The 15,562-nt window shown below is 33.5% G+C and overlaps 1 pseudogene; it reads left to right on the forward strand.

Annotated features, from left to right (window-relative positions):
• The first annotated feature begins 13,806 nt into the window (after positions 1–13,806).
• Positions 13,807–14,538, forward strand: LOC132169895 (putative 2' cyclic ADP-D-ribose synthase BdTIR pseudogene; annotated as a pseudogene).
• Positions 14,539–15,562: the final 1,024 nt, after the last annotated feature.

The following is a 15,562-nucleotide window of genomic DNA, read 5'->3' on the forward strand; positions in this document are numbered from 1 at the left end:
TCCTATCGTTTGATCGATAGGAAATCTCCATGTATTAGTGAGATTAAAATTTGAGGAATATAGTTCAAAGGTGCTACATGTTCATTTGAATGACAATGAGATTTCCATGTGTTATCACCCTGTGAGAGCAGTAGGTGAAGATCGACGGTTCAGATTATCGCATTTGCAAATTAGTTGATATAGTTTGAAACTTAATTTAATGTAGGTGCCATGTGTCGTTCAAATAAGGTATAATGTCGTTCATAGGAGATTAAAATTCATGCATAAGTTAGAAGAGTTAAAACTCGAAAAGCTTACGAAAATTTCATTTCCTTTAGTTTCTTCGACCGAGCCACAAATAGAGAGGAGAGAGAGAGAGATTAGAGGGGAAGAGAGAGAGAGAGAGAGAGAGAGGAGAAAGAGGAGAAGGCCAGCCAAAAGTGTGATACAAAAGGTAAGCATTCATTTGCTCTCAATCCATGCTTTAATCTTGGTATTTTGAATATATTAATGTTCTATTGGACTATATTTGATTTTTGTGTACGTGTTTTTGAAGTTGCGAGGTACAGATTTGAAGAAAAAGTTGATATTGTTGTGTTTGGTTAATTAAAAGATGACATATTTGTGTTTTAAAAGTTTCTTTGAGGTTGTGTTTTGATTGACTAAGTATAGTAGGACGTGGAAGAAAGGGAATCATGCGGAGAAAATTTGATTTCTGTGTCCGAAAGACTGTTTCTACTGAGTTGTACGCGATTTTGGGTTTTTGTCTTTTTGAAAGGAAAGAAACAGTCGTGTTTTTTTTTTTTTTCTTTTTTCTTTTTGATTCAGTCAAAGGCCGTAAGAGTAGGTGGCATGTTTTGTGGAGTTCTTAAACCAAAAGGGAAGGCCGAAGGGTACCAACTCGGTCATGGTCCGATATCTTCTCACTTCTATAGGCAAAGAATTATATATATATATGCACCTGTATCAGTGTAAAACTTGTTCAATCATGAAACAAAATAGTGGGAGTTGAAAGTAAATTTGTATTATAACATTTTATGGGCTTTTGATCTATTTTACTAAATTATCTTAAGCAGCCCAATTAATCGGGTCTGCACATTAATGCCCATCACCATGACTAACCCACGGGCTAAACTAGGGTTATGGTAGGAAATGTTACGTGGGGGAATGAAACTCTCTCAGTCTCTTGTGGATGTTATTGGCTCTGAAGAAAAATAATGAAGACAAGATAAGGACCATAAGACTATTCTCGAGACCCTCTTGTAGCCTCTAATTGTTTTTTTTTTCAATAATAGTCGGGTTAGAAATTGTCAAAAGAGTAGTAATATACTTAAGAGTAATGCTAGGTACTATCTTTTTATCCTCTTAAAATCTTCCTAAAGCTGATGTGGTTTTCAAAATCATCATTGGATCAAAATTTAAGTATGATTCATCTAAAATTTAATGGTAATTTTAAAAGCCACATCAACTTTAAAAAGATAAAAAGATAATACCTAGCATTACTCTATACTTAATTTACACCTATTTTATCATACACTTCATATAGTTGATGTGGAATTAATGGGCTAAATGAAGGTAGTAAGTTATGTTTTTCTAAGTGACATTTCAACTCATGCCACATTAGCCTTGTTGAAAACCCATGAATTGATTTTAATCAAAAAAATAAAAAAGGCCTAAAAAATCCAATTATTATTATTTTTTTTTTCTTTCAAAAACTGACCCGCTCGGGTGTTGGTTCCGGGTCAGATATCGGGTGGGCAGGTTTTTTGCCCACTCGTAATCGAAACCCAACTGTTTTCAACCGATTTGTTCCCTATTGGATTCTTCTCGGGCAAAATATCTAGCCCTTCTTGTTTAGCCCTAGTATGCTGAGCTGACATGCTGCACAATTCTTGAGAAAAACATCAACACTCTGAAAGTTTTCTTTTGAAATTCCTTAGAGGCCAGCCACGTAGAATCCAGGGCTGGGCCGTCAGGAACATGAAGGTAAATCAGCCGGAAAATAGAAAGTAACTTCTGTGAAATTGCTCGATCCCCATTTCGGTACCGGTGCAACAATCAAGCCCCCGGCTCCTCACCGATCTTTTCATGTGCCAATTAGCAAATGGGAAGTTTCTTGGAACAAAAAAAAAGGTGCATATATATATATATATGGACCGACAAAAGAAATATCGAAGAAAACTAACTTCAAATTTGTAACCTTTGCTAGAATAAGACAGATACCCGAGTAGTAGCCACTAATTTCTGTTTGGATAAGTATGCATGAATTCCACACGTGGAAAGAAAATGTGTTGTATGAGGGAGTCAGGTATTCATACTGATCATACTGGGAATTCATGCTACCATCGCAGGGAAAATAGTATGAATTTCTTAGTAGGCGACGTCGATGGAGGCGACCGACACTCTTTTGTCTTTGCTGAAACAATTACCAACACAACTTCTTAGGAATTGTAGATAGTTGCTGCTGCATTCTGCAAATTAAATCGCTTTTTTCTTTTGCCATAAAGTACAGAAAAAAAGTTCATCAATTATATCACCATCAAAAGTACAGTTAATAAGGACAGTACAGACGTGTAGGGTATTTATGTTTGTTTGTTTTTTTTTTTGGAAAATATGAAACTTCTACCAATAAAATTTTATGAGCATAAAACTCTTATATCACAGAAAATATACTTCTGAAAAATTATAGTCAAAAGTTATGAAGGTTACAAAGTCAGAAAAATGATTTCAAACTTCCACTAATTCATATACAATTATATTTAAAGAACATATCTGCTTCATGCAGACCATATCTAGGACACCAAAATTGTTTTTTAATTAATAACTAAGGATCTGTTGACCTATGCAAATTTGCGGAGGACTGTAACAGCTAAACAAATCTTTAGTCATTTTGTGAATATTTTTTGTTCCAAGGCTAGCTAAATTAAGTATTTTAACTGTCTTGTTGAGCTGATCAATTAACGTAAGCGTTATCAAAATATTAAAAATTTAAAAAAGAAAGAAAATTGTAGTCTCGCAACCACCGTCAGCAGAAAGACGGCCAGACGGGTAGAGTCACATGACCACCCATAAGCGTAGCCACCCTTCCTCGATTGGCGGTTGTCTCTTTCTTTGAAAAAAAAAAAAATTATAAAATTTTATAGCCGCCACCAAAACGATTAGTACAAAATCATGATTAGGCATAGAGAAAGTCGCCGACACATATCCATCCAAGACACGTTTATTGTTGGTTGTTTGGGTTAATTTCTCCCATATTTATTAATGCTGCACTAGAATGTTACAACAAAATTTATTTCACTTTATTCCTCTTTCTGACCAACATTATTGCCACGTAGAAATTAGAAAATCGACCGTCAGCTATATATGAGTGACGACTATGTCACAACCATTGGCATTACACTTTATATGCATGCATATATGTCGGTTTAATCCTCAACGAAATACCGTGTTTGGCTTGGATCTCGCTTAGGTGTGGTAGTACAAAACTACCACACCATGCAGTAGCCTAAAACGACCCAATTTGGGGTTATTTTGGGCAATAAAAAGCTTTTTTTTTTAAAAAAAAAAAAAAAAAAAAGAGAAAAATATTAAAAAATTAAAAATATTAAAAAAAAAAAATAGAAGAGAAAGGAGAAAAAAAAATGAAAGAAGTGGCTGGGGGCCAAAATGGGGTGGCTCCATGGCCGGTCTGGGGGTGGACGAACCACCCCATGGCCAAGGGGGTGGTCCGGCCACCCCCAAAAGGCCAAAAGGAAAAAAATTAAAAAAAAAAAAAGGTTTTGGGTTTTGGCCCTTTGGCCACCCCAAAGGGCCACCCCCGAGACTGGTATGGGGTGGCCGAAACCACCCCCAGGCCCTTGGGGGTGGTCCGGCCACCCCCAAAAGGCCAAAACCCAAACTTCTTTTATTTTTTTTGGCTTTTTGGGAGTGGCCAGACCACCCCCAGACCGGCCAAGGGGTGGCTCTAGCCACTCCTTTTCATTTTTTTTCTTTCTTTCTTTTGCTTTTTTAATATTTTTAGTTTTTTAATTATTTATTTTTTAAATATTATATTATTACTTTTAAAAAAAATAGTTTTTTATTACCCAAAACAACCCTAAACTGTGCCGTTTTGAACTACTGCATGGTGCAGTAGTTTTGCACTACCGCACCTAAGCTTGATCCGTTTGGCTTAACTTCCAAACAACCAAAGCATCAACTAGTTAATGCAACAAAAAGCATAGACGACACTAGAAAAAACTGAAAGGAGAAATGCAGTTTTGATGGAAAAGTCCACTAAATCGTACGACGTCGTATAGGAGCCCAGGAAGTAGTGGGTGATGTCATGATGATGTATGTTGTACGTAGTTTAATTTAGGTTGTTCCATGAAATAGTAGTCCGAAAGACTGTTTCTACTGAGTTGTACGTGATTTTGGGTTTTTGTCTTTTTGAAAGGAAAAAAACACGTGTTTTTTTTTTTTCTGATTTGGTCAAAAGGGCGTAAGAGTAGGTGGCATGTTTTGTGGAGTTTTTAAACCAAAATAAAAGGTACATTTTAAGGATTACCAATTGTTTAAAGGCTTCACTTAACAATTAGATGTCGCAAATGATAAAAACAAAAATAAATTCTTAAATTCTAACCAGGGTAAGTGAATATGATATAAATTTACTTTTGAATAATAGTAATTAAACGAATAATATAAAATCATCTATTCTCAATAACTTCACTTAACTATTGAACTCGAAACAATTAAATTTAATTTAATGTTTGTGACTAAGATAGATGGTCTAGAAAAGATATATATTGTGTTTCCTTAAGATTATGTTTAGATTAAGAGAAAACTTTACACAAAACAAGAACATGAACCAATACTACTAGTTAGCACAAACTACCAACAATTAAAAAATAATGGGAAAATTACAGTTTACCCCCTCAAAGTTGACAGCGTTTTTCAATTCGAACACCAAAGTTTCAATTTTTGCAATCCACCCCCCCAAAGTTCCAAATTTTTGCAATTTGACCAATTTTATCCAAAACTTCCCATATTGCCCCTAATTTTTATTTTTTTATTTTTTATAAAAAAATTTAAAAAAAATTCGTGGTGGCCGTAGCCACCCCTTTGGTCATCTGGTCATTTTTGCACCCCCAAATTTGTTTTCGTTTTCATAAAAAATAAAAAAAATAAAAAAAAATCAGGGGCAATATGGGAATTTTGGAATGATATTGGTCGAATTGAAAAAAATTGGAACTTTGTGGGGGTGGATTGCAAAAATTGAAACTTTGATGTTCGAATTGAAAAACGCTGTCAACTTTGGGGGGGTAAACTGTAATTTTCCCAAAAATAATTATACTTCACATGTCCTCCAAGTCAAACTAATAGAATATTTTAACAATACCAATAGGATTTCAGGCGTTAACACATGATATTTACTTAAACTCATGGTACTCTCTCTCTCTATATATATAGAGAGAGAGCTGTAGCAACCCAGATTTTTAAAGTCTTATTTTAGAGATATTAAATTGATGCTATGATTATATTAATATTCATATTAGGTAATGGCATTTACTTTGAGGTTGAGATATTTATTGATGATATTAGGTAATAATATTTATTCTTGAGGAACTTATTAGATCTTATGAATATTATTGGAATGAATATTGATTTGAGGTTATTATATTATGATGATGATTTTATATTGATTATTTTATTGGGAGATTTAAGAGATATGATAATTGATGATTGATTGGTATAATTTGGAGTATGATTGTAATAATTGGTGATATAATAGGATAGTAAATGGTAGGTATAAGGATGGTAGAATAAGAAGGTAGAATAGTATAGGGTTGGTGAAATAGTATAGGGTTGGTAGAATAGTATAGGGTTGGTGGAATAGTATAGGGTTGGTGGAATAGTATAGGGTTGGTGAAATAGTAAAATGATGGTATAATTGTAAATTGAAGGTAGAATAGTGTTTGATTTTTTCCTATAAATAGAGCTCTTCTCCTTCACAATTTTCACAACTCATCTCCTCTCCCATCTCTTGCATATATTCTTCATTCTTCCGCTTTTTACTCGGTCTTTCTTCTTTCTAAGAGTGTTTAAGAGAGAGAGAGAGAGAGAAAGTCAGTGAAGGGATTGTTATGGGTATGGACCAACTGCTGCAGAACGGGTTTCAAGTAATTACCTTTGATGATCCATTCATGTAATCCACTGTAAGTATTCTTACTTACTGAATATGATATTGATATCCAATAATACGGATTTTTGTGGTTTTATAACTTGTCTAGCATTTTACTATATATGATTCAACAATGATTTATATTATCGGAAATCAATTGACTCACTACTTCACAGTTTTTGTAGTGCTTGCAGGAATGAAAAATCAAGGTAATTATGCAGTTGTGATTAGAGATTCATATTGAGATGTACAGAGATTCCAAGTTGGTTAAGTTTTGTCTAGAGTTTAGACTGTCGGATAGATTTGTATAAATGCCTTGTACGACATAGCTTTAGGTATTTTTGTATAAAGAAAAGTATTTTTAACAGTATTATTTTGTATTGATAATTACAGTTTTTCCGCTATATGAGATTGTTACAAAATGGTATCAGAGCCACCTACTAACGCCAGGTCATGTGGTATTAGAGCACTGCATGACGTAGCCAAGCCCACATAGAGTGGGTAGTTTATAAAGATAGTCATGAGTGCTAAGTCCCACATTACCTAGTTACTAGGTGAAACTGGGCTTTATAATGAATTCTAGGGAAGCTCCAAATTGACTAGTCCTTTTGGGGTAATAGCGCAGATGTGGCTAGCGCTTTTCCCTGGGATGTTACAAATGGTATCAAAGCATTACCTAGCCTGAGATGGTGGGAGTGTGCACAAGCCTATGAGGGTCGCTAGTGGACACACATTGGTGATGCCAAAAGTAGGTTATATTATAATGGTGTCAGTTAAGACACAATGAAATGTATAAGGGCCAAAAGTTAAGGGCCGAGAATGAAGAAATTCCCTGAGGATTGCCAACGGTGACACTGGTGCCCAAGAAGAGTGCTTGTAGAGTCTCACATCGCCTGGGTATGGAATATGTTATGATATTTATTTATGAACAGATTGAATTTAAAATTTTTTATAGTAACTTGAGTAAGTTATGGTTCAAGTATGATTTGTTTTTAATTTGGGTTGCTCAATTTGAAGATAGGTGGTAATTTATGGGTTTTAATTTCGAGGACGAAATTCTAATAAGGAGGGAAGATTGTAGCAACCCAGATTTTTAAAGTCTTATTTTAGAGATATTAAATTGATGCTATGATTATATTAATATTCATATTAGGTAATGGCATTTACTTTGAGGTTGAGATATTTATTGATGATATTAGGTAATAATATTTATTCTTGAGGAACTTATTAGATCTTATGAATATTATTGGAATGAATATTGATTTGAGGTTATTATATTATGATGATGATTTTATATTGATTATTTTATTGGGAGATTTAAGAGATATGATAATTGATGATTGATTGGTATAATTTGGAGTATGATTGTAATAATTGGTGATATAATAGGATAGTAAATGGTAGGTATAAGGATGGTAGAATAAGAAGGTAGAATAGTATAGGGTTGGTGAAATAGTATAGGGTTGGTAGAATAGTATAGGGTTGGTGGAATAGTATAGGGTTGGTGAAATAGTAAAATGATGGTATAATTGTAAATTGAAGGTAGAATAGTGTTTGATTTTTTCCTATAAATAGAGCTCTTCTCCTTCACAATTTTCACAACTCATCTCCTCTCCCATCTCTTGCATATATTCTTCATTCTTCCGCTTTTTACTCGGTCTTTCTTCTTTCTAAGAGTGTTTAAGAGAGAGAGAGAGAGAGAAAGTCAGTGAAGGGATTGTTATGGGTATGGACCAACTGCAGCAGAACGGGTTTCAAGTAATTACCTTTGATGATCCATTCATGTAATCCACTGTAAGTATTCTTACTTACTGAGTATGATATTGATATCCAATAATACGGATTTTTGTGGTTTTATAACTTGTCTAGCATTTTACTATATATGATTCAACAATGATTTATATTATCGGAAATCAATTGACTCACTACTTCACAGTTTTTGTAGTGCTTGCAGGAATGGAAAATCAAGGTAATTATGCAGTTGTGATTAGAGATTCATATTGAGATGTACAGAGATTCCAAGTTGGTTAAGTTTTGTCTAGAGTTTAGACTGTCGGATAGATTTGTATAAATGCCTTGTACGACATAGCTTTAGGTATTTTTGTATAAAGAAAAGTATTTTTAACAGTATTATTTTGTATTGATAATTACAGTTTTTCCGCTATATGAGATTGTTACAGAGAGCTGTTGGAGCGAGGGAGCTCAAGTGAGAGAGTGAGTGAGAGAGGGAACTTGTAGGGAGGAGTGCGAGAGATCGAGCTGGGAGAGAGGGAGGAGTGGGCACACGCATCGAGGGCGGGGGGACATTTTTCACTGTAGAAACGTTCCCCTCCCATTGAGTAGGGTCGTTAACTATAGCAACGACCCCACTCACTCAATGGGTTCGTTTAAACCGTGCTTTACTGTTTAAACGACCCATCTTTCCGAGAAGGGTCATTTTACTATTGAAACAACCCCATTGTACGTAGAATGTCCCTAAATCATGGTTTTTGTTGTAGTGAAAATTCTTGGGCATATTTACCAAATGCCTTTGACCTTTTCACTGTAATAGAAATTAATTGAGGTAGATTTATATGAAAAAAAAAAAAAAAAAAAGTTTTGGAGCGATTATTTTATTTGGATAGCAGTAAAAATTGATTGATGTGCTATAAAAAGTAAAAGTGAAAAGTTGAATTTTTTGAGGAATAGTGTTTGGCCATTTTTTTATATTTCTATAATACCCCTATTCTTTTAACAAATAAAATAATAAAATAATTGTAAAAACAAAAACAAAAAAATTGGAATAAATAAATAATTAGTCATTCCAGTTGGCCTAAATTACAAATTGCTTCATGTCGTATTCAAGTAAAATCAATGGGCAAATACAAATAATTTTTTAACAGAATTTAACTCCAGCGATTAATTTTTTTTTTTTTTGGAATATCTCAATAACCTTACCTTTGATTTTACTTTAATACGACATTAATAATTACTGTAGTTAGCCTAAATTAGTCACTGTAGTTGGCCTAAATTATTTATTTATTCCAATATATATATATATATATATATATATATATGCCCATTGATATTTTTTTGTATTTTTAAAAAATTGTTTTTTTAAAAAAAAATTATTTAATTATTTTATTTGTTAAATGAATATGGGTATTATAGGAATATAAAAAAATAAGTGACATTTTTAATACATTTTAATAGTTTGGGGGGCTATTTTAATACATTTTGAACATTAAGGTGCTATATTGCAAACAACAGGTAGTTTGAAAGACTTTTTTATATTTTTTCCAAGAAAATATGTCTCTTTCACGTGTTAGAGGATATTTGACGTGTTAGAGGATATTTGACATTTGTTAGAGTATATCCAAAGAAATTTTTTTAAACCAGTTGGAGAAATTCCTGTCCAAAGTAAAAAGTAACTTCTGTGAAATGGCTCACCATTTCGGTACCGGTGCAACAATCAATGCCAGGCCAGCACATGGAAGTAAAAACAAATTAGGGCAGGAAATGTGAAAGTAATTACTGATAAAAATAATAATTAAAAAAAAAAAGAAGAAGCTTAATTTAGAATTCCTCTGCCAATTGCAAGGCGCAAACCCCCCTCGCCGATCTTTTCATGTGCCAATTAGCAAGTGGGAAGGTTCTTGGAACAATGAATGAACGGTGCATATATATATATACATCAATCAATCTCCCATCTGCTGAATTACCATTAATTATTAGGCACGTACAATAGCATATATGGACACGCTACTTAAATTTCATTGCAATTAAACCAGTTATAATATGCATTTTGGAGTTTGATGATCAGTTGCTCATCACAAACTCTTGAATTTCTTCTCTATACTTGGACAGACAAAAGAAATGTCGAAGAAAAATAACTTCAAAATTAAAGAAACATCGAAGAAAACTAACTTCAAATTTGTAACCTTGCTAGAATAAGACAGATGCCCGAGTAGTGGCCACTAATTTCTGCTTGGATAAGTATGCATGAATTCCACACGTGGAAAGAAAGCGTGTTGTATTAGGGAGTCAGGTATTCATATTGATCATACTGGGAATTCATGCTACCGTCGCAGGAAAATAGTATGAATTTCTTTGCTGAGACAATTACCTGCACAGCTTCTTAGGAATTGCTTATAGTTACTTGCAAAATCGCATTTTTCTTTTGCCATAAAGTACAGAAAAAAAGTTCATCAATTATATCACCATCAAAAGTACAGTTAATAAGGACAGTATACATGCATACGTGTAGGGTATTTATATATGTTTGTTTGTTAAATGTTTTTTTGTGTTTTGGTTTTAAAAGCTTTTTGGTAGGATAAAAAGTTTATAAGTTTTCTCGGTGGAATTTATATTTGAGAAAATTATTTTTGGGGTCCACTAAGAGTCCAACGTTTGGCTCAACAAATATAATTAGCTAAAAAACACCTTTCTTTTCTTTTTCTCTTTTTTTTTTTTTTTTTTTTTTAATTTTTTTTTATTAATAACTAAAGATTTGTTGAGCTATTGTTTTCAACAAATTTGATAAGCATTGTTGTAATTAAGCAACTCTTTAGTCATTTTATTGAGTCGGATGTGGATATTTTTTGTTCCAAGGCCAGTAAAAACAACTTTTAACTTTTCGGGAAAAACGACCAATAATTTGAGGGACTTTTTTTATATATTTTCCTAACACTTTTTTTTCGCTTAATTAATGTGAATGCCCTAAATGTAAACTTTTTGAAAAGCGTATTGTAATTAAAAAAAAAAAAGTAATAAACATACTTATTTTGAGAAAATATAAATGAATGTAAAGCTAACTTCTTATCAAAATATTAAAAAGAAAAAAGAAAAAAAGAAAAAAGTTGTGGTCTTTGCAACCACCGTCAGAAGAAAAGACAGGTAGAGAGTCGGACGACCACCTTTAGGCGTAGCCACCCTTTCTCGATTGGATCCTCTCTCTTTGACAAAAAAAAAAAACGAAATTTATAAAACTTATAGCCGCCACCAAGACGATGAGTACAAGTATGATGATTACACTTATAGAAAGTGGCCGACACATATACAAGACGCGTTTATTGTTGGTAGTTAGGGTTAATTATCTATTAATGCTGCACTAAAATGTTACAACCAAACTTATTTCACTTTCTTTTTCCTTAAACCCTTAAACCTTATATATATATATATATATATATATATATATTCGATATTCCACTTAACATTATTGCCACATAGAAATTAGAAAAGCAACCGCCAGCAATGAGCCAAGACTCACGATAAAGGCCGTGACATGACTACATGTGTCACAATTTATACCAACATGGCATTACAATGTACATGCATGCATAAATGTCGGTTGGGGTTTAATCCTCACCGAAATACCTTGTTTGACTTAACTTAAATGCAAACCACCGAAAGCATCAGCTAGTTAATGCAACAAAAAAACATATACGACACTTAAAAAAAATCATATTATATAACTGTCGAAATCATATATATAATTAGAGCTGCAGCCTACATTTATTTATTTGTCTATTCCAAAAAGGTTCGAGGGAGAGACAAAATTGTGACTATTATAATTGGGTGTGATCATAATAGCACAAAATTACAAGGGATTGTTTAGGAGGGACTTAGATGACAGAAACCACAAGCGCACCCTCAAAACCACAGCTGAGTCTCGCTCGCTCCACCAAGGTATCAATGAAACTCAAGAAGATAATACAAATAAGTATGATAATTGCCATATTCGGAAGTCGAATCCATGTCCTTGTATTACTTAAACCCAGTGAAAATAACCCTGAGACCATCGAATCATCACATCTGGTGGTAGAGCTGCAGGCTATATGTTTCTTATTATTATTATTTTTTCTTTTTTTGACATATCCGCACAAGAGAGAAGAAGGGGAATTCAAACTAGTGATTTTCGCTTTATTAAGCGTAGTCCCAACCGATTGAGCTAACTCTTTGAGACCTATATGTTTCTTATTGGGTCACTACTAAAATAATTGAACTCAAATATTAATTTTATAATATCACTTATCCACTCATTACAAAAATAAAAATAAAAAATAAAAAGTTAAGCAACTCTTCCTCCCTATATCACAAGCTTTAATGAGTCACTACTAAAAAATCGCTACTGAATTAAGTCATTGAATTAAAAACAATTTTACATTGTTTTGCAAAGTGTGACTCATTGTAAATTAACATGCGCCAGGAATTTTCTTGGCGTTTTCTAGCTAACATATGCCACTAAATTTATTTAATTTTTCTTTTAAGGCATTTATAAAAAACGCCCTGTAAATTAACATACATCACCTTATGCGTACCACATTCTTATATGTACATATAGCTTAATAGGCAAGATAAGTAGCAACGTTTTTTTTTCAGTATTAATCCATGCATGGACTGACCACTTTATAGTGACGGCTGGCAAAACAGGTATTTGGCAGGTACTTGTCTATCCTATGTATGTTTTTTTTTTAATAATAAGGTTTTAGATAATTCATGCATCTAATCTAAAATTTTATTATAAAAAAACATGTATAAATCACAGGTACTTGTCAGATACCTGTTTTGCCGGCCATGTTTATACTATGTAAATTAAGCCCAAACATGACCCAATGTCAAGCCCCGATTCCAAAACGGGCATATGCTAAAGTATATTTTCCTTTAATAATACTTTCACAAGTGACAAGTATATTTGTTTTTAAAAAATTTCATAAGTTACCTAGGACGTACATCTATATTCTTTAATATGTTCACCAAACCATCAAATAATCATCAAATAATTTAATATTCATATGATTAGTCACTCCCAAAAAATTTGAAGATTTTGGAGCTTAGTGCTTATCTCCTGTGGAGAAACTTTTGGTGAATTTGTTTGTTTAAAAATCATATATATATAAGACGTACATATACTTGTAAAAGTATTATAAAAGAAAAACACGATTTAGGATGTCAGTTGTAGCCTGTAGGATAGGGTAGCGTGACACCCCCAGTATATGTCTATAATATATACATTTTGATCTATATATATATATAAGAGTAAAATTTTCTTATAATTAATTTTCCAAAATATTAATTTCCATCTTGTATATATAATCCGAGTATCTTAGAAAAAGACAAAAAAAAAAAAATTGAAAAGGTATATGGACAAAGAAATCATAAAAGTGATAAAAGTGACTTAGGTGGATATTAATTAATTTTTAATCGCCGCAATTACAGCGCCGTCCTAAAGGAGCTTACCCACTAATTTTTGTGATTAACAAAACCATGCAAAAGGCGTAGGATCGAGTACTGACCATTTCAGCGGATCCCATAAATAAATATGCTTAATTACACAATTAACGTGTTTGAAGGTTTAAAACGTAAAATAGAGTTCCAAATAAGGCTAGAGCGCGCGTCAAAATATTCAAAGTTGTTTACTCTTCCCTTGAATGCCTTGGCATTTTCTTCATCACGGTCCAAATCTATATTTGAATTCTGCTTTCAAACCAAAGTCATTAATCAACTCAACCCCTCCCCCCCCCCCCTTCCCCCCCATGTATGTGTATATATATATATATATACACATATACCTACGCCCTATAATCTCTCACAGGACAACTACAAACAAAACAAAAACAAGAAAACCTCAAAACAAACGAGAAAGCTTTTTTAATTAACCTACCTTTAGCTAGCTTCTTAAAGAAGCCATGCAGAGATCACAAGTTTTGGCGAGGAGCTTTGCTCGTAAATTCCTTCCTCCTAGTCATCCGAGTCACCCCCACAACCAAATCCGATCAATATCCCGGCCATGCGATGTGTTTATAAACCACCGGGGGATCGACACGAAGAGAACTATTTCCGGTTTGCTCTACTACCACCTTTCCATGCTCCGGCTGAAGCCGTTTCTCGACAGCGAAAACATGAAACCTGGGGAGAAGCTGTACGACAAGATCGACACCGGTATTCGGAATTGCAAGCTGGGGATCGCCGTGTTTTCTCCCCGCTACTGCCAGTCCTATTTTTGTCTCCATGAGCTCGCTCTTCTAATGGAATCAAAGAAGAGGGTTATCCCCATCTTCTGCGACGTGAAACCTTCGCAGCTTCAGGTTCATGACGACGGAACTCGTAAGGCGTCGGAGCTCCAGCAGTATAGCCGGGCACTTGAAGAAGCTAAATATACCGTCGGCCTTACCTTTGATACCTCAAGCGGGTGCATTTCTATTTCTTCTTCTTTCTTTCTTTTTTTTTTTTTTTTTGCTGTTTTTATTCGATTCTTTCACATGTTTTGTAGAAGATGATCTCTAATGTTGTCTCTCATGATCTCTATCTGTGTTTTTTTTTTCTGGGTTTTTAGGAATTGGTCGGAATTCCTAGTATCTGCTTCGGATGCAGTGATAGAGAATCTGCTCGAGATAGACGGGGAACGACTGCGTAAATGATGCTAAAATAATCAAGCTGACCTGCACAAATGTACATCACAGCTAGCCGTGAAGAAGAATCAATGCATAGTTTTCGTTTTGAATTCTTTAATTCTGAAACCCATAATTTTTTTTTTTTTTTGGTTTGAATTTATTCTTTTTTTTGTATAGCAGATCAAAGGCAAAATTCCCAGTACTGCTAACACAAATTAATTGTTTGATCACAGTTGTAAAATTCCTCTTTTACTCGTTTCTGTAATCACTGATTTGTTGATTTTTGGTGCCTTTTCAATATTTTTGAGAACTTTGTAAGAAATATTTCAAGTCAAAAAGAACGTGAAAGTACTCTATTCTTTACCGATTTTTGTTTATGGCTGATAAAAGCGGAGGAAAATGTACGTTTTTTGTCTACTTTTCTCTCAAGTTATTTATATCATGCAGTCCTTTTCAAACACGTTGGGTACAGTGGACAAGAAAAGGAAACTTATTCCCAAAATGGAAACTACTCTATAAACTCCGTGAACTTATGGCGAAGCTCTCCTCGTATTGCTAGCATATTCATTAACTTCCATTGATAATATAAGATATAAGTAAATATATAACATAATAATTAAGCTCAATTGTTGGTTTCTTTCAACTACGTACTATTACACATGAAAATATTGCAACTAATCAATATTTTATATGCAAAGAAATTTAACCAATTAATGGTTACCACGATTCAATATATGTATATCAAATTGTTTTCAAGGCTGAGCATTCATAGATGTTTCTTGGAAAGAATTAGAGTAGAGCTTGATATATCATATTAAATTATTATTTATCTCAAAAATTTAAGCTAAAAATAATTAACAAATTTAATTATTTAATCATTACTTTAAGAGTATGGACTAAAGTTTGATGGTCTAGCTACAAGCTCTCCTCATATTAGTCAAATCAGACAAAATGACATTGATAGACCAAATATACACTTGGTCAACTTAGGTTGGGTCGGTGTAATAAAATCCAAACTGAAAGTCCTGACCAAACCATGAAAGCGAACGCA

This window comes from Corylus avellana, chromosome 1, assembly GCF_965113065.1.
Source record: "Corylus avellana chromosome 1, dhCorAvel1.hap1.2, whole genome shotgun sequence".
Taxonomy (NCBI): domain Eukaryota; kingdom Viridiplantae; phylum Streptophyta; class Magnoliopsida; order Fagales; family Betulaceae; genus Corylus; species Corylus avellana.